The sequence below is a fragment of the Onychomys torridus genome, chromosome 2, assembly GCF_903995425.1.
Source record: "Onychomys torridus chromosome 2, mOncTor1.1, whole genome shotgun sequence".
In the NCBI taxonomy this organism is placed as follows: Eukaryota; Metazoa; Chordata; class Mammalia; order Rodentia; family Cricetidae; genus Onychomys; species Onychomys torridus.
This window is the reverse complement of record NC_050444.1, coordinates 132,702,288-132,723,126: the sequence shown is the minus strand read 5'-3', so window position 1 is coordinate 132,723,126 and position 20,839 is coordinate 132,702,288. Positions and strand designations below refer to the sequence as shown.

At 45.6% G+C, this 20,839-nt stretch overlaps 1 protein-coding gene and 1 pseudogene across 4 annotated transcripts in view; one reads left to right on the top strand and one right to left on the bottom strand.

Moving 5' to 3' along the window:
• St3gal3 (ST3 beta-galactoside alpha-2,3-sialyltransferase 3) overlaps positions 1-20,839 on the top strand; it is a 212,050-nt gene that overhangs the window by 31,620 nt on the left and 159,591 nt on the right. The gene's annotated exons all lie outside the window — the stretch shown is intronic.
• Positions 2,522-3,365, bottom strand: LOC118577389 (annotated as a pseudogene).

The following is a 20,839-nucleotide window of genomic DNA, read 5'->3' as shown; positions in this document are numbered from 1 at the left end:
TAACATGCAACCCTGGGTTCAGCCCCCAGCCCTGCATACACACACATGTACATATATACACATTTGTACTTACACACGTATACCCATATACATACGCACATCCACATGCACACATAAATACACTGACATATATACACACAAGCACACATATATACACATCTGCACATTCACATACACACATTCACACATACCTACACATAATACACTCACACATACATACACATGCATGCATAATTACACTCATATACACATTTAATATACAAACAGACACACATATTCATGTACATACTCTCATACACATACACACACTAAAACACATACACATGTACTTACACACACACACCTACCCATTTTCACTCACATATACACATGCATACATACACATACACACACTGTCTTAGGGTTTCTATTGCTGTGAAGAGATACCATGACCATGGCAACTCTTATAAGGAAAACATTTAATTGAGGTGGCAGCTTACAGTTTCAAAGGTTCAGTCCATTATCATCATGGCGGCATGCAGGCAGACGAGGTGCTGGAGGAGTAGCTGAGAGTCCTACATTTTGCAGGCAACAGGAAGTGGACTGTGACACTGGGTGGTATCCTGAGCATAGGAGACCTCAAAGCCCACCCCCACCGTGACACACTTCCTCCAATAAGGCCACACCCACTTCAGTGAAGCCATACCTCCTAATAGTGCCACTCCCTATGAAATTATGGGGCCAATTACATTCAAACTACCACACATACACACGCATACAAACTGTAGAATTGTATTTATAATGTGATGAAAATATGCACACCTGCCTTTGGCACAGTTATTTTTATAAATTGATAAGCAAACAAACATAGTCCTGAGGTTAGAAAGGCATCCTTCCATTTCTTCCTTCCCAAGTGGTGGTAAAGTACTTGAGTTTCTCTTACCCAGTTGTTTACCTGGGCCATTCCTCTGGCAGAGGTAGGTGTCTCTTCTTAGAAATGATTCCAGTGTCCTGTTCCATGGAAACTATGCATATTAATTTAAAGTTCTGCTATTTCTTGTTAATGAAATGGATCTTCCAAGGTTTTTTTCCTGTGTGGTGGGATCTTTAAAACTTTATGCTACTGTGTTTATCAATTATAGGACGTCCCTTCAGTTCCATATTTGTGAAGGATTGTAACAGAAGGGCTCTAAAATACATGCTGCTGATCTGATTGCTCCTGAAGATCTCGGGGAGCAAGTCAGTTGGAAATTATGTCTGATGATTAAAAAGGACAGGCTGCCCTGAGCTGATAGGCACAGGACAAAGGACCCAAGTTCAGCACTCAACATCCACACTGGGTGGCTCACACCCACCTGTAATCCCAGCTCCAGCAGATCCAATACCCCTCTGGCCTCTGCAAGTACCCCTACACACATGCACATACGTGCACACAGAGACACACACACAGATAATCAAACTAATCTTTTCAGAAACTAAAGTGGAGGTTGGCATCTCTGGCCACGAGTTACACGACATGCTGCTCCCTGTGACGACAGAGTAAGTGGTGTCAGAGTAGCTTTTGCTCTATAGAGAATTGTTCTCAAGGATAAAATAAACGAAAGGGCCGTGTCGAGGGACACTGGGTGTAGATGTCAGCCCTGAGAAGGAACACACTGAGTGAGCTCCACAGCCTCCCAGCTCCCGCCAGTTCACCACCTCCCTCTGTTCAGGCCTCGTGGGACGGGTTGTGGTGGTCTCTGCTACTCAGAGACACATTGGAGCCTTGGAAGCCGGGGGCATTTGTGGGATGATCCCGTGAGTCTGAGCTGTGTCCTCAGAGCATTTTTTAAAAAATTAAATGTATTTTGTTAAAATCTTTATTTTAAAAGAAAGAGTTAGGACTGGCAAGATGGCTCAGTGGGTAAAGGTGCTTGCCGAGAAGCCTGATGACCTGAGTTTGATCCCCAGGACCTACGTGATAGAAGGAGAGAACTGTCTCCTATAGGTTGTCCTCTGACCTCCATGTGTTCACAGTGGCATGTGTACACATACACACAAAATAAATAAACATAATTCTGTTTTTTTGGTTTTTTGTTTTTGTTTTTGTTTTTTTTTAGCTGAGGATCGAACCCAGGGCCTTGCACTTGCTAGGCAAGCACTCTACTACTGAGCTAAATCCCCAACCCCGTAATTCTGTTTTTAAAGACTTATTAACATTATTATTTTATATGTATGAACGTTTTTGTCTGCCTGTATGTAAGTGCACCACGTGTGTGCCTGGTGTTCACGAGGAAGTAAGAAGACAGCATTAGATCCCCCAGGACTGTAATTACAGATGGTTGTACGCCATCATGTGGGTGCTGGGAATGGAACCTGGGTCCCCTACAAGAGCAACAAGTGCTCTTAACTGCTAAGCCATTTCTCCAGACCCTTATTTTTTTAAAAAAACTGAAAATAATACTATAAAGTAAGAGACTTACCCCTCCAGACACCAAAGTCTGTTCTGAAGCCACAGGAATGAAATGGCGGCACCAGTGTGTGGAAGAAGTCAGGGGATCTGTTACCTGTGGCGCAGGAGCATGCGCATAGAAGTGTGTTCCTGAGAGACAGGAACCAAGATCTGAGGGCCAAGATGGATCATCATCCTACTGTGTTCTCAGACAGTCACCTAATTTAGTCAGAGAAATTTAAGGGAAACCCTTCTCATCTCACACAAAAATCAGTTCCATATTGAGGTTATAAATAGGATACTGTTAAAGCTGGAAAGAGTTCATTGACATGACATCAAGGTCAGGAATCATAAAAGAGGAAAGTGGAAAATGTTATTCTTGTCTATTAAATTTTTATATGAAAGAAATTATAAAATTTTAAGCAAGACAAAGAACAGAACATATTTTCATTATATATGATAGAGGGTTTTGTTTTTGTTTTTGTTTTTTAACAAATCCACTTTTCTTTATTTCATTAGTTACAGTCTGGGAGGGATGCAGCCTCACACAGATCCTGTGCCCGGTGGCCTTTGGAGGAAGGTTGCTTCGGCATTTGACAACAAAGCATGACACTGTTTCCATGGGCCCAAGTTACCTTTCCCCAGATTATCCGGTTTTGTTTTGTTTGCCTTCAGGACTCACTGGGCTGTTTTTGGCTTTATACGCAGAAGCACATCTCTAGTTTCATCTCAGGCAGAAACAGCTTTGAGCTGTGTGCCCTCTTTGGTTCCAGAGACTTCCCTTACAGCCAGCAAAATTGGCCTTGCACCATAAGGAAGTTCTGTTCCCAGCAGGTCCCAGTAATTTGTCCTCAAAGTTCAGCAGTTGTGATTGGGATTTGTTTTTAAATATTGTTTAAAATTGTTTATTTATATTTATTTGCTTATTTATTTACTGTGCCAATAGCCTCCCCATGTTACCGTAGATATTCACAGCTCTTGGGCCTAAGTAATTCTTCCACCTCCGCCTCCCAAGTGCTAGGACAATGGGCTTGCACTGCCACACTTAAACTTACATTTTTAATATATATTAAGAACTTGTGTAAGTTTTTTAGAATTTAGATTTATTTATTTTACGTTTATATAAAAAATGTATACATGTACACCCTTACACACCTGTTGCTCACAGAGGTTAGAAGAGGGTGTCAGGACCCTTGGAACTGGAGTTGCAGGTGGTTGTGAGCTGCCATGTGGGCGCTGGGAATCAAAACCAAGTCCTGGGTAAGAGCAGCAGGTGCTCTGAACCACCCTCCCATCTCTCCAGCCCCGACATTCTCAAGTTTAAACACATGTACCATCTAATCAGGTTTTACTTGCCAAGGAGATGAGACCAACAGCAGTTTTACTTCCTAAAGAAACAGGGAACAACATGCAAAGATGGACGCACCAGTGTCCACCCCAGTTGTTTACAAGAAGAGATGAAAGCTACTGAGAATGTTAATGGGGCACAGGGCTGGTTGGCACCACATCTGTAGCCTGCTTCTGGATTCCAACAGCCAGCCACACATCAAAAATATTCAGAAAAAGTTGTAGTTGTACTGAACATGTGAACGTGCAGACTTTTAAATTTAATTTTATTTATTTATTAATTGATTGATTTTTGCTTCAGGGTCTCACTATATGGTCCTGGCTGGCCTAGAACTTGCTGTTTTGACCAGGCTGGCCTTTAACCTGTAAAAATAGGCCTGCCTTTGCCCCTCAAGTGCTGGGATTAAAGGTATGTTGTAGATGTGACGGTCTTATTAAATAAGAAACACAGAGCCAAATGCAGAGTTGAAAGCCCAAGAGGTCAGAGCAATAGCTAAAACCTTTCTTACCCTTCGCTGCCACTGTCCTCCTTCCCTTCAGAAAGAGACCTACTTCCTGGGTCTCTGTCTTTTTATTGACTTTCTGTTCTGCCTTCTCATTGGTTGTAAACCCAACCACATGACCTCCTCGTCACTGCCTGTCTGTACAGACCTCCAGGTCTCTATGGTTGGTATTGAGATTAAAGGCGTGTGTCTCCATGCTGGCTGTATCCTTGAACACACAGAGATGTGCCTGTCATGTGATCAAGATTAAAGATGTGCCACCACTGCCCGGCTCTTGCTGTGGCTTGCTATTAGCTCTGACCCCCAGGCAACTTTATTAACATACAAATAAAATCACATTTCAGTACAAATAAAATATCACCATAGTATGTTCCTCCCCACCCTCCCACGCCTGTGCTTTTTTTCCCCCTCTTTACTGTTCCCAAACAATTCTGCAGACTTCTGACAGCACCTTTTTACATCTCCTTGGGCGGTTCTTGTATTAGTGCTCTAGAAGGAGATGGTGTGCAGGGTATGGTGGTATATGCACAGGCTTCCTGTGGTGTCTTAGTTGGGGTTTCTATTGCTATGAGGAGACACCATGACCACAGCAACTCTTATAAAGGAAAGCATGTCATTGGGGCTGGCTTACAGCTTCACAGGTGTAGTCCATTATCATCGTGGTGGCAGGCAGGCAGACGTGGTGCTGGAGATGGAGCTGAGAGTTCTACATCTTGATCCACAGGCAGCAGAAGCAACTGTGACACTGGGCGTAGCTTGAGCATAGAAGACCTCAAAGCTCATCCCCACAGTGACACATTTCCTCCAACAAGGCCACACCTCCCAGTAGTGCCACTCCCAATGGGAGCTATTTTCTTTCAAACCACCACAAGCAGGAAACTCCCACACAGGAGGGACTGGAGCACCTTTGGAAGTGTTTGGTCTTGGGAAGTGTCCTGGGATGTTTTTTTAGTGTGATTGTGATGGTGTCTCCACTTAGGGACACGCTAGACCATTGACATAGGTAAGGTGGGCATACATACGGACATGAAGAGCATTAGTAAAGATGTCTGACACATGCACATCCATGCAGAAGGGCGGTAGTTTGTCAAGAGTGCAGAATCAGTAGCAGGAAGCATTTATTGGCCCGGTGGTCCTCACGTGTTGCTTGCCGGGGTTTTGGGATAAATACTTGTATTTAGATTGCTGTTGCTCTCTCATGGCTCTTATCATTTGGCAGCCCTTTGAAAAGATTGAAAGAAAAATACGTGTATGTGTGTGCCTGAGTGTGTGTCTGTGCATAGTGTGCATGAATCAGCCCTCGAAGTTCCGAAGAGACTTTAGATCCTCTAGAACTGGAGTTACAGACAGTCGAGAGCCACTGTGGTGGTGGTTTGGAAAAAATTGCCCCCCCATAGGCTCGTGTGTGTGTGTGTGTGTGTGTGTGTGTGTGTGTGTGTGTGTGTATGATGCTTGGTCACCAGGGAGTGGCCCTGTTAGGAGGTGTGGCTTCATGGGGATAGTGTGGCCATATCGAAGGAAGTGTGTCACAGTGGGTGGGCTTTGGGGTTTCAAATCCTCAAGCCAGGCCCAGTGTCACTCTCTTCCTGCTGCCTGCTGATCTAGATGTAGAACTCTTGGCTGCCAAGTACCCAGATGTCTTACTATAAAATTGTGTCAGAAATCATACTGTTGTAAGTGTGCCCTGGTTATAGTTAGTAGTATTAACTGTAGTCAAGTGTGCACCAGGACTACCTGCAGTTGGTGTGCACCAGGTAAGCAAGAATAACTGTGATTTCATACCATGCCCAATTTAAGGCAGTACTAGAAACTTACTGAGTAGAGCAAGGGTCAGGGTGTGGGTGGAGAGGAGCTGTCTGAACACAGTGATTCATTGCTGGACGGTCCGTCTGTCGACTGAGATACCGGCTTCAGTTTACAGGGCATTCCAGGCAAATGCTCCTTCTGGATTTACTTAAATCAGATTTCCATAATTCAGTAATTTCTTCTGTAGAGTTCCATTAAGTAGGCAAGGTCTAACTATGAATAAAGGTGAAAATATGTGCAATGCCTTGTATCACAAAGAATGAACTTGGCCAGGTGGTGGTGGCACACGCCTATAATCCCAGCACCTGGGAGGCAGAGGCAGGTGGATCTCTGTGAGTTTGAGGCCAGCCTGGACTACAGAGCTAGTCCAGGACAGGCTCCAAAGCTACAGAGAAACCCTGTCTCGAAAAACCAAAAAAAAAAAAAAAAAAAATTTGAAATTTTGAGTCACTTTGTAGAGTATTAGAAAAATCATCAGCATGCTGTTCTAGAATCACAACATTTTTTTTTTTTTCTCTTGAGACAAGGTCTCATGTGGCCCAGACTGGTCTAAAACTCTCTGGAGCTGAGGATGACTGAACTACTGGCCCTTCCCTCCACCTCCTGTGTTGCTGGGGTTCATAGGTGTGTGACTCCTCATTTTCATGTGGTGGTGGGGATCGAACCCAAGGCTTTATGCATGCAAGGCAGGCACTCTATCAGCTGAGCCATACCCCAGCCCCATACCCGTCTTTCTCTGTGGTGTGTGATGGGAAATTTGGATAGGTCTCAGGTTCTAAACTCATGCGACAGCCCTTTTGTCTAGACATCTGACCTTTGCCATTGTCCTTTTTCCCTCCTGGGCTTGAGGAAGCTCCTCCTGCATCTTTGAAACTGAGCACATGCAGGTTGACCTCTCTCCATAGCAAGGAGGGGCCGAGCCCTCTCACACATGAAGACATTTCTAATGTCAGACAGTGAGAAACATTCGTGTTGATGCTAACACGGGAAGGGAAAAAAAAAAAAAAACAATTTGAAACCTAGAGAGTAGAGACGGAAGCCCCGTCCGTGTACAGGGATTTAATGAGTGTGTCACAGACACCTCAAGGACACGAGTCTCACTAAAAGAGCCTGAGGAGACGAGCTTCCGTGAAATCCACACACTTTAGAGAAGCCTCAGGCTCTCAGAGTCAGGGCTGGGGAGGTGAGTCTGCAGTCCACAGCATCCACTGCCTCTTGTGGAGGACCCAAGTTCAGTTCCCAGGACCCACATCCTGTGTGCCTGTGACTCAAGCTCCAGAGGTACCCAGTCTCACCCCTCTGTCCTCCCTGGGTACCCACACTCATGCATGTTCCCACACAGGCCACTAACACATAGCTAAAAAGAAAACCTTTAGAAGAAAAGATTCCAAGGAGAACGGTCACGTAGAAGAAAGTAAAGGATTACCTTTGTGATCATGTTACTGTCACAGATGCTCACGAGCAACAAAGAGGAATTAATTCCTCAGTTCTGTGCTCCTGAGGTTCCGTCAGTGGCCCGGCAGGTGTGACAGTGGACCACTGACAATGTGGCCATCGGGAAACAGAACCATGTCCGACACCCGCCCACCTTCCCCGCTCAGCTAACCCTCCTTGGAAATACCCTCAGAGACACACTTCGGAATGTGCCTTATTAATTCTTCAGAAACTTCTAGTTGTAATCAAGCTGACAGTCAAGAGGAAGCGTCCGAGTGACTTAGGTGTCTAAGAACAGAAACCAAATCTTAAATACAGATATCCTAGGCAAGAGCTGGGCATGGTGGGCACTTCGGTCTCAGCACTTGAAAGGTGTGGGAAGAAGGAGTGTCCTCAGCTACAGAGACAGTTTTAAGGCCGGGCTGGGCTGCACAAGACCATTAAAGCAAAATAAAAATGAAGGACAAACAGGAATCACAGAAACTTATAGTGAGGCCAGGTGGTACATGCCTTTAATCCCAGCACTCAGGAGGCAGAGCCAGATGGATCTCTGTGAGTTCGAGGCCAGCCTGGTCTACAGAGCGAGATCCAGAACAGGCACCAAAACTACACAGAGAAACCCTGTCTCATAAAACTTAAGAAGAAGAAAAAGAAAAAAAACAAAGAAAGGAAGGAAGGAAGGAAGAAATTTACAGGGAGAAAATGTTGAACTTCCTTAAATTTAAAGACTGTGTTATTAAGGGTACCACAGACAAAATTAACATACAGACAATATGCCAGGAAAGAAAGTATCAGTGTTTGAAATTTACGAGGGTTAGTGTTTAGGGCATACAGAGAACTGCAGTCAAGAAAAGATACCTGATGGTTTGGAGCACAGTTGGGAGAGAACTTGCTTAGCATGCAGGAAGCCCTGCTCTGATCTGCAGAACTGCGTGAAAGCCAGCATGGTGTCAGGGGGCGTTGGCAGCAAAATTAGAAGGTCTCAGTTCAAGGCCAGACTGGCCCACGTGACCCTGTCCAGAGACAGAATTGTAATAGGCATTTTAAAGAATTAAGAAACCTCCAAGGCTAGGCATAGGAAGAGCTAAACTTCCAGGCTATGAAATAGTCAAGTTAAAACAAAATATCACTTTCTACCTTTTTGACACAAATTAGAAAGCTGAACAATGTCTAATGTTGGTGAGAATGTGAAAATCCTGTAATGTATATTCTTTGTTGGCGGGAGGCACTACTGTTCTGGAGAGCCATGTAACATAATTGACTTAAGCATATGCATGGGCATTATTTGACCTGGCAAGCCTCCCCTTCCCCATTCATATTCCACACAGCTCATCAGAGGCATACATTGTTTGGGACCAAGCTGCTGAGGAGAAGTGAACTTCCACCGAGGCTGGGGCTGAGTGGGCAAGAAGCCGGGTGACGTCAGAGGTGATGCACAACATACAGACGTGAAGCCGGGTGGTGGTGGTGCACACCTTTATCCCAGCACTTGGGAGGCAGAGGCAGGTGGATCTCTGTGAGTTCGAGGCCAGCCTACCAAGTGAGTTCCAGAAAAGGCACAAAGCTACACAAACCCTGTCTCGAAAAACCAAAAAAAAAAAAAAAAAAAAAAGCTGCAGACTTGAGACATGGACAGGGTGTCAAAAGAAAACCCTGTTTGAATTCATAAAAGAACTAGAACAAGACAGCTTCGCTTTCGTAAACTGAAAGGACACCATCAGGTATGGTGGCTCACAGCAGTCATTTCTGCACTTTGGAAGCTCAAGCAGGAGGATTGCCATGAGTTTAAGGCCAGTCTGGGCTACAGTTTCAAAACAGTTACAAACCCACAAAAGGTACACATACAAAGACTGAAGTGTGAGTTGAACCCGGGCAGTGGTGGCGCATGTCTTTAATCCCAGCACTCGGGAGACAGAGGCAGGCAGATCTCTGTGAGTTCAAGGCCAGCCTGGGCTACAGAGTGAGTTCCAAGACAGCCAGGGCTACATAGAGAATCCCTGTCTTGGAAAATTGAAAAAAAGAAAAGTGTAAGCTGAAAGATTCAGAACTATTGAACATGGTGCCGGGCTCTGGGTCAGTGCTGGGACAGTTGTCTAGCCCACACTTAAACTGCGGATTCAGTTGCCAGAACAAAGAAAAAAGAAAAAAATTAGATAACTTAAATTATCTGCTATTCAAAAGATATAATTAAGAAATAGAAAGGTGAGACTGTTCAGGAGGTGGTGGCGCACGTCTTTAATCCCAGCACTTGGGAGGCAGAGGCAGGTGGATCTCTGTGAGTTCAAGGCCAGCCTGGGCTACAGAGTGAGTTCCAGGACAGGCACCAGAACTACCAGAAACCCTGTCTTGGGGGTGGGGGGAAAGGGGTGTGGGCTAGAGAGATGGCTCAGAGATTAAGAACACTGGCTGCTCTTTTAGAGGTCCTGAGTTCAAATCCCAGCAACCACATGGTGGTTCACAACCATCTGTAATAAGATCTGGTGCCCTCTTCTGGTGGGCAGGGACACATGCAGATAGAACACTGTATACAAAATAAATAAATCTTGAAAGAAAGAAAGAGGGAGGGAAGGAGGGAGGGAGGGAGGGGGAGAGAGAGAGAGAGAGAGAGAGAGAGAGAGAGAGAGAGAGAGAGAGAGAGAGAAACTGGTTGGTGGTAACTGAAAGGCAGGTCAGCATCCTCTACGGGAAAGTGACACAGTACAACAGGATGTTGCCTGTGTAGGTATGTGAGGAAGAGGGGAAGACACCGGGACCCGATTTATGTCACTCTCCAGACAGTGGGATGTGGCACTCACTGAGTATGATGGGACAGTTGTTTCTGTGTGCCTGTACCTTCCATGACAGCTAAGACAGCCATATCAACCAAGATGGCCAGCAGGTACACAAGCCCACTAGATGCTGCTGTGAGAATGAATGAATATTGAGACAGAGAACCATCCCTTGCTGACCCTTGGTCAGAGTCCATGTGGTTGCTAAGACACTGAACCGCCCCGATTTGTTGTAAAATTCAACATCATTTTCAATCAAAATCTGAGAAAGGTTGAGATTTCTCAGCCTTTTATTTTTATGAGATTTTCTCATATGAGATTTCCTCTCTTTTGTTTTTTGGTAGAAATGGGAAATGTATTTTAAAATTCATATGGAAGTGCAGAGACCCTCGGGTAGTAAAGACAGTGTTAGACAGAAGTGCGTGGGAGGGGCTCATGTCATTTGGGATAAAGTGCATGTGCAGATCAATGGGACAGTAGAGTCCAGGAATGCATCCACATGTGTGTGGCCAGAGCCATCAGTGGGGACAGCACAGTCTGTTCACTCAGTGGTTGCAGAAGAAATACAGACTTTGACTTGTACCTTTCACCGGCTACAGTGTTTACTAGAAATGGATGACGTCGGTGGAGGGCAGACTGTAACCAACCGCAGGAGGGGAATCCGAGCGGCCGCGGGCTTCGGAACGCTTTCTTAAATGGTCTAAGGAACACTCAGTATATTGAACTTCATTTAGCAGAGCATGGTGCTGCAGCTTCAGGAGGCTGAAGATCTCAAAGCCAGCCTGGGTTACATAGAACCTATCTCAAAATGTTGGCTTGTTTAGGGGCAGGCCTGGTGGACCACACCTGTAATCCTAACACTCTGGAAATGAAGGCTACATGCCAGCCTGGGCTACATGGAGACACTGTCTCAACAGACAAACCATGACAGGTTCTTATTTATTTTTCTTTTTAAAAAGATTACTTTATGTATATTCACGTACATCACATCTGCACAGTGCCCGTTGCGGCCAGAAGGAAGTGTTGGGTCCCCCTGGAACTGGAGTTACAGACACTTGTGAGCCGACTGAGTGCTGGGAATTGAACCTGGGTCCTCTGGAAGAACAGCCAGTGCTCTTAACTGCTCTCCAGCCCCATTTTTCTCTGTTTTCACACACACACACACACACACACACACACACAGTAAGCTCCACATATTAGAGAGAGTTTGTCATCCTCCACTGCTCTCTTCCTTGTCCCTGTTTGCTCCTCTGGCCGCAGCCTGCCCTTTACTTTCATGTTGTGTACTTGGAACACTTAAGAAGTCTTAAACCCGGGACAGGAAGACAAAGGACCAGTTAACTAAAACCGGGCAAAGGTACAAATAGGCGACTCACTAACGTAGACCTACAGATGGCAGGTAATCATTTGAAAAGCTGCTCCCCATATTAGTAATTAGGAGAAATGTAAATTAAAGCTGTGGTAATGGACTGCTCTAATAAACCTTTAGAATGTCGAAAATTAAAAGACTCCATCAGGCTCGCAACCGCAGTGGCGATTATACAGCTGGTGGAGATGGAAAATGCTAGAGCCATTTGGAAAACCAACCTGGCAATAAACATTCACCCAGCATCCCTCCAGCCATACCACACTAAGAGAAATGAAAGCATATATCCATGCCCAAACTCGTACCGAATGGTTTTAACAACTTTTATTGTAATAGCCCAAACTGGAAACAACCTGAACAATAAATCCTGGCATGTATACACAGTGGGAATGCCACTCAGTATTCAAATGAACCAACAATTGATGCCTGTAATAGCTTGCACAAATCTCAAATAATTATTCTGAGTGAAAGAAGGCAGATATAAGGAACATACTATGTAATCATATTTATGCAGAACTATGTGAAATACAAACTGATTTTTTGTGACACACAGCAGATCAGGGGTCTCATTAATGAGTGAGGCACAAGAGCATGGGGTTGGTGTACATCACTAGCTTTGTTGTGATGTCACACAGTACGTCACGGATTATGACTGTCAAAGTACTGATTGCAACTTGCGTACCCTCTAGAGGGTCGTTTACTGTATGTGAATTGCGATTTGGCGATGCTGTCTGAAAACCAGCCAGCGAGGAAAAGGGTTACCCCTGAAGGTTGCCGCTTGGTCGAAGAGTTGGTATCTCAAGAGCAATGAAATCCAGATGATGATGATTGGTTTTATCGTTCAAGGAAACAGCTGTTACCCTCGGATGTGCACTGCATGGGCCGTGAAACTGTCTTTTAAGAATGAGACACGCTGAAGGAAATTCACGACCAATAAAGGGCTGACAGAGTTTGAACCCCTAGGAGGGATTGCAGGAAGGAACGGGCAAAGAAAACAGTAAACACAGGTGTAAATCTAAGTAAACCTTGGCTCCACCCTCCAGGCACACTGTCCGATCAGCACTTGGCATCATCATAGACTAAAGGAGGCCATTAATGTTGCCAATTACTGATAGGATCTGAACAGGAAGAGAGTGTCAGGAGTTGAAGCAGCCTTCTTGCATTATTTGGTAGCGTATACAGATAATTGGTGCCCTTGTTATGTTAAATGGGCAGGTGAAATTTCTAGGTTAATTAGAAATTAATGTAGGGAAAGTATATAACTGAAAGACCAATCAATAGAAGGGTCTGGAGAGATGGTTCAGTGGTTAGGAGTGTCTGGTGCTCTTGCAGAGAACCCAAGTTCAATACCCTGAACTCAGGCAATTCAGAGCTACACCTCCAGGGGCTCTTGCGCCCTCTTGTGGCCGTCATGGGTACCTGCACTGGCACGTACACATCGTGCCCATACATATATACAAATAATTAGAAATGAAATAAAATCTCCAAAAAAAGAAAAAAAGAACACTTAACAGAAGCAAAATGTAATAAGAGAGGTTAGGAGGAAGCAGAAAAGTTGATGCAGAAAAAGATAGTGTAGAAGGGAAGCTCACAATAGTGGAATCTATGGGGCCAAACAGTGAACTATATTAACGTTTTTAAGGTAGGGGAGCTGTGCATCACATGTTGTTTCTGAGGGAAGCAAGGGGCTGTCTTCCACAGAAGCAGTACGTGGTGTTCCTTCCAAGTGTTTTCATGTGAGTAAGATGCTCACTGCCTGTTGGCCAGTGTCGTCTGCACTGATAGTGTGAAGAGATAATGGGGAATGTTGCTCACCCCACAGCGTAGGTCAAAGCAGGAGCACCAAACCGTGCAAGCCGCTCAGCCTTTTGACAGAAGCCAGTCTTACTCAACATTATTGGTGAAACATATTTCAGTTCATTAGTGATGACTCTTGGATACGGTCATTTTACCCGGATGCAGTGTGATAAGGGTGGAAACGCCACTGTGCCCCACAAACCCTGAGGCGTACTGTCTTGAGAGCGCCTGTGTGTCCCTTGAATTGCAGGCTGAGATAGCTGCTGTTTTGGAGAAATGACTCATAGGCAAACGATGGTTATCTGGGTTATCTAGGGTCAGGTATGCATGACCTTTTCTCAGAAATGAATGAGGTGAGCCTGCTGTCCAGAAGGAAGCCACAAGGAAGCCACCGGCTGTGTGTCGCAGCACAAAACCCAGCTTTCAAGTGATTAGAATTCTGCAGGACTTGAATCTGCTGCTGTTATGCGACTTTTCCTGGGGATCCCTGAAAACACAAATTCACCTCAGATAGATCACCTCTGTACTCTAGCACCCCGCCCCCGCCCCCAGGACGGCCGCAGGGACAGGATGAGGAGTGGAAGACAGAATGCCAGGTGCGAAAGTCTGGGACCCCCCACCCCATAAGGGGAAGTTAACACCTTTATTACTGTTACCATGGGCCTCACTGTCACTGTATTTTCTTTTGTTTGTTTGTTTTGGTTTTGGTTTTGGTTTTGGTTTTGGTTTTCCGAGACAGGGTTTTCTGTGTAGGTCTGACTGTCCTGGAACTCACAGAGATCCACCTGCCTCTTCCCCTGAGTGCTGGAACTAAAGGTGTGCGCCACCACTGCCTGGCCTTTTTTGTTGTTGTTGTATTTTGCTTATTTTGTTTCCTTGCTTGTGGGGCCAAGGTATTCTCTAGGTCAGGACAGCAATCTGTTCCATGATGGATGGTCATGTTATGTCCAGGGGAAATAGTTACATCACAGCAGCTGCCAGGAGCCAGCAGCTCTGTTGTCTAAGCACCCTCCTGTTTCCATCCCTAGTGATATTAACAAGTGTGGCTATGTCGTGTGGTCACTGGGAGACTTGGGAAGATGGTCATAACCGTGAGGAACAGGGGCGCCTCGTTCACCTCCTTTAGGAAGCAACAAAACCATGCATGGCTAAAAGCCATCATCCACAGGTGAATCTGCATATGTACATTTAATGACATGGATCTTAGGAGTGCCCTCTGATATCAGTCCAGAATTGCATTTTTAAATTAGATTTTAGTTTTGGTTAGCATCCAAGACCATCCACGGCCATTTGGAGAAGTTAACTGTAATACTCCTTGTTTTTCCATTTTCCTGTGAGAGGTTGACTGTATATGCACTATTCACAATAGTGATTTGTAAGATTGAACACAGAAATACATTATGACACAGTGCTTTTTATTACCTTCCCTGTCTTTGCGACATAGCACCTGGAAGAAACAGCCTCGGGGTGGAAGTTGTTTGGCTTACAGTTTAAAGGATACATGGTGGAGAAGCCTTGGTGGCTGACGTGGCCTTCAGCAGCTGGAGTTGGTGGCCTGGCTTCATCACCTCTTCCCTGCTCAGGAAGCAGAGAGCCAGGGCTGGAACTGAGGCCACCATCTCCCAGCAACCTACCTCTTCCGGTTAGGCTCTGTCTCCTGAATATTCTATCATCTCCCTAAACAGCACCTGTAGACCACTTGTAGTGATATTGCACATTCCAGCCAGAACATTCTCTTCCGGCTCCCTGTCTCCAATGCAAAGTGCAGTCAACCCCAGTTCAGAAGTCTCCATAGGCACTGGTCAAAGGTCCAAAGTCCCTTCTGACACTCAGGCTAAACTCTTAACTTTGAGCTCCTGGAAAATGAAAAGCAAAACAAAAACCAAGTGCCAACCCTTTGAACCCAACAGCACAGAATAAAAACACTCCCATTTGGAAGGGCAGGAGGTGGGACATAGCAGGGAGAGTTGGTCCACAGCACCACGTCTGACACCTGGGCTTGCCACGTCAGAACACCAATGGATCTGGATATTCCCACTCCTTCAGCTCTCCGGGCTGGGGACTACAGTCTGTCCTGGTAGGGAAGCACAGTAGTTTGGTCTAAGGAGGTGATGGGAGTTTGTGGCAGGATTCTTTGTTTCCATGGATCTCTTGGGGTGGCTCCACCCAGTGCCCACAGCTTTCCTATGCCAGTGTCCCACATTCTTCTCATTGTCGGCCTCCTGGGGTCTCCATCACCGCTTAGTCTTCACCTGCACAGCCCACTCCAGAGGTCCATTCGAGAAATCGGACCCTGTTAAACATCGTCTGGACTCATCAGGTTCCTAGAACCTTGGGGTCAGCCTTCAGGATCCTGTAAAGCACTTGCAGTCTGCATATGTGCTTGGAAAAAATAACACCATGGCCCGGTGGTAGTGATGCACACCTTTAACCCCAGCACTCAGAAGACAGAGGCAGATGGATCTTTGTGAGTTCAAGGCCAGCCTGCCTGGTCTATAGAGGGAGATCCAGGACAGCCAGAGCTACAGAGAAACTCTGCTTCGAAAAAACAAAACAAAAAAGCACCATGTAGAATCTACATTGTAGATGCTGCTGCTGCCAAGTTCCCGCTAGATCAAGGTGCAGAGCGATGACGTCTCTTCTCCATCCTCGTTTTCTGTAAGCAGTTCCTTGTTTAACAACAGCTGGAAATACCGTATGGAGGGAGGAGATTCAGGGCTACAGGGACTTTGTGGCAGGATTTCTTTGTATCTGTGGGTCAGGAAGCTGAGCGTGTGCTGGGCTGTAACCCGTGAGGCCTGACTCTCCAGCAGCCCACTTTGTCTAGCCACCCCCCACCCCCCAAAGTTCAACAACTTCCCCACACAGCACAGCAGCGGAGGACCAGGGGTTCACACTGTGAAGGAACATTCACAGGGGTTCCTGTGAGGAACATTGCACATTCAAACCAGACCAGGATGAAAACTGAAGAAATTTGCAAAACTATCAAATAAGGTCTCACTCATCTTCTTTTGCAAAACAGAGTTTTTCATAAAACTGTGTTTATGGTGATATTTAATGAATTTATTGCTGGTTAGCTGAGTTATTCATTTCTAATATAGTAAATAGTAACGTAAGTATTGACTGACACGCAAATACTCTTGACAGTCCTCGGAAGTTTGACTGTCAAACTTACCAAACAAAATTATAAAAGGTTAGAAAGGCCAACAAGTTTGAGCACTGTTGTTTTCTAGAATCATTAAAAACAGTGACGCTTTAGGGGTTAGCCAACCTTTCCTGTGGACTCCGTGAGCTGAGTGGTGGGTCTGTTTGTTGGCTGACTTTCAGAAGATTGTTTTGGCGTAGCAATCTGAATAGGTTTAAAACAAAAGACAGTTGACAATCCAATTTACAGTTTGCTTATGTCCCCATGCTGTCTGTCCCCTGAGGGCTCCTGCATGTGTGGTGCATATAAACTCAGGTGCACGCGCGCGCGCACACACACACACACACACACACACACACACTCACACGTACATACATCAGAATAAATCTTCAAGTCCCCACACAGTCACCTGCTTCTCACCCGCAGTACTGTATTCAATGCATTACACAAAGCATTCAGCACTTTATCTCGTAGACATGTTAGATAATTTTGCTGCACTATAGTGGGCAATGTAAGTGCCGAGCATGTTTAATACAGTAGCCTGAAGGAAGCTATATTTGATACATTAGGTGCATTGCATCATGCATTTTTGGTTTGTAGACCAGGCTGGCCTCAGAGAATCACCTGCCTCTGTCTCCCAAGTGCTGGAATTAAAGGTGTGTGCCACCACATCTGGCTCAATTTTTAAATTATGTGGGGTTTTTTGTTTGTTTGTTTGTTTTTTGGTTTTTTTTGAGACAGGGTTTCTCTGTGTAGTTTTGGTGCCTGTCCTGGATCTCACTCTGTAACCCAGACTGGCCTTGAACTCACAGAGATCAGCCTGGCTCTGCCTCCCAAGTGCTGGGGTTAAAGGTGTACACCACCACCGCCTGGCTAATTTTTATTTTTAATGTTGTATATATGTTTTTTTTTTTTTTTTTGAGCTGAGGATCGAACCCAGGGCCTTGCGCTTGCTAGGCAAGTACTCTACCACTGAGCTAAATTCCCAACCCCTGTTGTATGTATCTGCATATGGATAATATGCATGTAAGTATAGGTACTGTCCGTGTGTGTGTGTGTGTGTGTGTGTGTGTGTGTGTGTGTGTGTGTGTATGCGCACACATGCATGCTCTGAGAACCAAACCTGTGACTTCTGGAAGAGCAGCCAGAGCTCTTAACCACTGAGCCATCTCTCCAGCCATCCCATCTCTGGCCTGATGAACTTTGTGAGACCCTCAGGAACAGCAGCTTTGGTGGGGGCCAGTATTTCTCATTGAGCTTTCCCTGTGAGTCCACAGCAGTGGTCTGGCAAAGAGCCCAAGTAGAAGCTGAATACTGTGTGAAGCCACAGTGTGAGCCTACATGTGTGTCTGTGCAGCATCCCTTCCCTGCTGTTCTAATTCGGGTATAAATGCTGCCGTCTACTCAGAAGAGGGTGGGAAACTGTACATATGTTCGTGTTTATATATACATAAGCATATATCACATCAAGATTTGTGTACGTGTGTACAGAATAACTGTGAGCATGCAATCTAGAAATAATAACTTTGGTTGCCTTCCAGGAAGAAAGCTGGGAGATGTGAGACAGGAAATGGTGAGAGTACTGGGGAGAGGCGGGCTAGTGAAAGAGAGGGTGTCAGAAGCTCTTGCTAAGGTGTGTGTGTGTGTGTGTGTGTGTGCCTTTATGTGTATGTGTGTTTACTGTATGTTTGTGTGTATATGTGTGTTTATGTATGTCTATGTGTGTATGTGTATAGTTGTGTGTGAATGTGTGTATGCATGTGTGTGTGTGTGTTTACGTGTATTGGTGTGTGCATATCTATGTGTGTGTATGTGTGTGCCATGCTGTGTGAACCAGCATTCCCACTGCCCAGAGTTCATCTACAGGCTTCCTGCCGTCACCAGCTGCAGGGTTTTCTGTGTGTTTGTCTGCACCATTGTTTTCTTCTTCTGTTTTATGCATGTGAGTGTCTTGCCTACATGTATGTCTGTGCACCATGTGTGTGTCTGGTGTCCTGAGACCGGAAGAGGCTCTTGGCTCCCCTGGAACTGGAGTGACAGATAGTGGTAAACCTTACATGGGTAATGGCAACCAACCAAATCTGGGTCCTCTACAAGAACAGCCAGAGCACTTCACATCTGAGCCATCTCTCTAGTTCACCATTGGTTTTCTTTAATAGCAAGTGAGTCTGCAGCTGGAGCTAAAGGGCCTCTATGCACTGGTAGGGAAGGGTTTCTAGAGTATATGTTATGCTCAGGTGCAAGAGCCAAGCATCAGGGGTTTTGTGGGGGGCTAACAATGCTCTGTTTGTCATCATTCAAAGTGGGTGCAGCTGGTTATTATATTCCTTTTATTGTAAAATAGTTATAAAACATTTTCCTCTGGGCTCTAACACATCATTATTATGAGCTTTTTTATTATAAGCAGTAGTTGGCACCGAAGAGTGACAAAATCACATTTTCAAGTTATTAAATCTGTTCCACTTTGAGCCAATCAGAGTGGCCTCCTGCTGATTTGTGTCTGGTGGCCAAGTGCCTTTATATGGTATTTCAGCTTTGTACGGCATCATTGCTGAGTAGCAGTCGGCCTGCACCACCAGGGGGCAGCAGAACCCTTTGATTGCATCAGCACTGGCTGGTGCAGGATGTCTCTTGGTTAAGTCCTGCTGTTTACAGTCTTTCTACCCAAACCTAGAAGTCGGGGCAGTTTGTGCATCATCCTCAGAGGCGGCAGGGGGTGAGAGGGGGAAGGGGCGGGCTTCCAAATCACATAGACGTGCGCTTCACCTTCCCTCCTGCCCTGCAGGTTGTTTAGTGGGTTACAGAGCTTCAGAGCTTGAGGTTCAAGGGATGCTGCAGCGTGCTAGCGAGTGAGAGCTGAGGCTTTAGGAGCTCTGCCACCCGACACTGAGTCCCAGCTCTGCATCTATGGGCCGCTTCCATTCTTACTCTGTAAACCTAAGATTATCAGTGAGATAATCTAACTAAACCCCTTAGCATTGCGCTCGAGCGAGCGAGCGAGCGTTTGAGATAGTGGCTTCCAGGCTCTTCTGGGAAGAACACTTGCGGCCAAGCCGCCACCCTGTGCATGACCCCTGGATCTCACTCAGTGGAAGAAGGAGTTACTGACTCCTGCAAGTCCTCTGCTCTCCACATGCACTCCTACCCACACATACTAAACACACACAATACGTACATTAATGTAAAAATATTTTAAATAGCCGGGCGGTGGTGGTGCACACCTTTAATCCCAGCACTCAGGAGGCAGAGGCAAGCAGGTGAGTTCGAGGCTAGCCTGGTCTACACAGAGAAACTGTCTCAGAAAACAAAAAACAACAACAAAAAGTTTAAATAACTGCTCATACTTAAAATAATATCAATTTACCAGCAGAGATGGGCAATGGATTCTAAGTGTTTTTTGTTTGGTTGGTTTTGGTTTTGGTTTTTGGTTTTTCGAGACAGGGTTTCTCTGTAGCTTTGGAGCCTGTCCTGGACTAGCTCTGTATACCAGGCTGGCCTCGAACTCCCAGAGATCCACCTGCCTCTGCCTCCCAAGTGCTGGGATTAAAGGTGTGTGCCACTGCTAGATTTTTTATTTGTAGCTCTTTCTTACGTATTTAGTAATTGTTTTTGTTTTAGTTCAAGCAAGGTGGTAATATTTACTTAGAACCATTTCAAAGCTGCTTTTCCCAGAAGGGCTCACAAAGTGTGCCTCATTTACCTTCTTAAAAATAGTCTTTTATTAAGTGTGTGTGTGTGTGTGTGAGAGAGAGAGAGAGAGGGAGAGAGAGAGAGAGAGAGAGAGAGAGAGAGAGAGAGAGAGGAAGAGAGAGAAAGTGTGTGTTTTGGATGCCGTGGTCTCCATTTTAAAGCTCTCATCACAGTTTGCCTCCGTGTGCGTTTGATGGGAAAATATGGTGTCCATGCTTATGCTGAGGCAGTTGGGCAACATGGTATTGCATGCAGGAGGCGAACTCTGAGATAAAAGTTGGCGTGGGATCAGCTCACCAGGGTGAGGTTGTGGGAGCAGCCCTGGGAAGGACAGGAAGGGAGGGAAGGACTCGGGATGCTCGCACAAGAAGTCACGCTATGACTCTGTCTCAGTAAAGACCTGGAGATGGAAGTTGAGCTAGTCCTTTTGAGTTGGAGAGAGGGAGTGTGCTTTTGTGGTTCCTGGGTTACCACCACTCACAGGGTGAGGGCTGCTTCAGGGGGGGACATGACCTTGGAGCAGACAGTCCCCTTCAGTCAGGAGTGCTGACAGCTGGGGTGATTTCTAGCCAC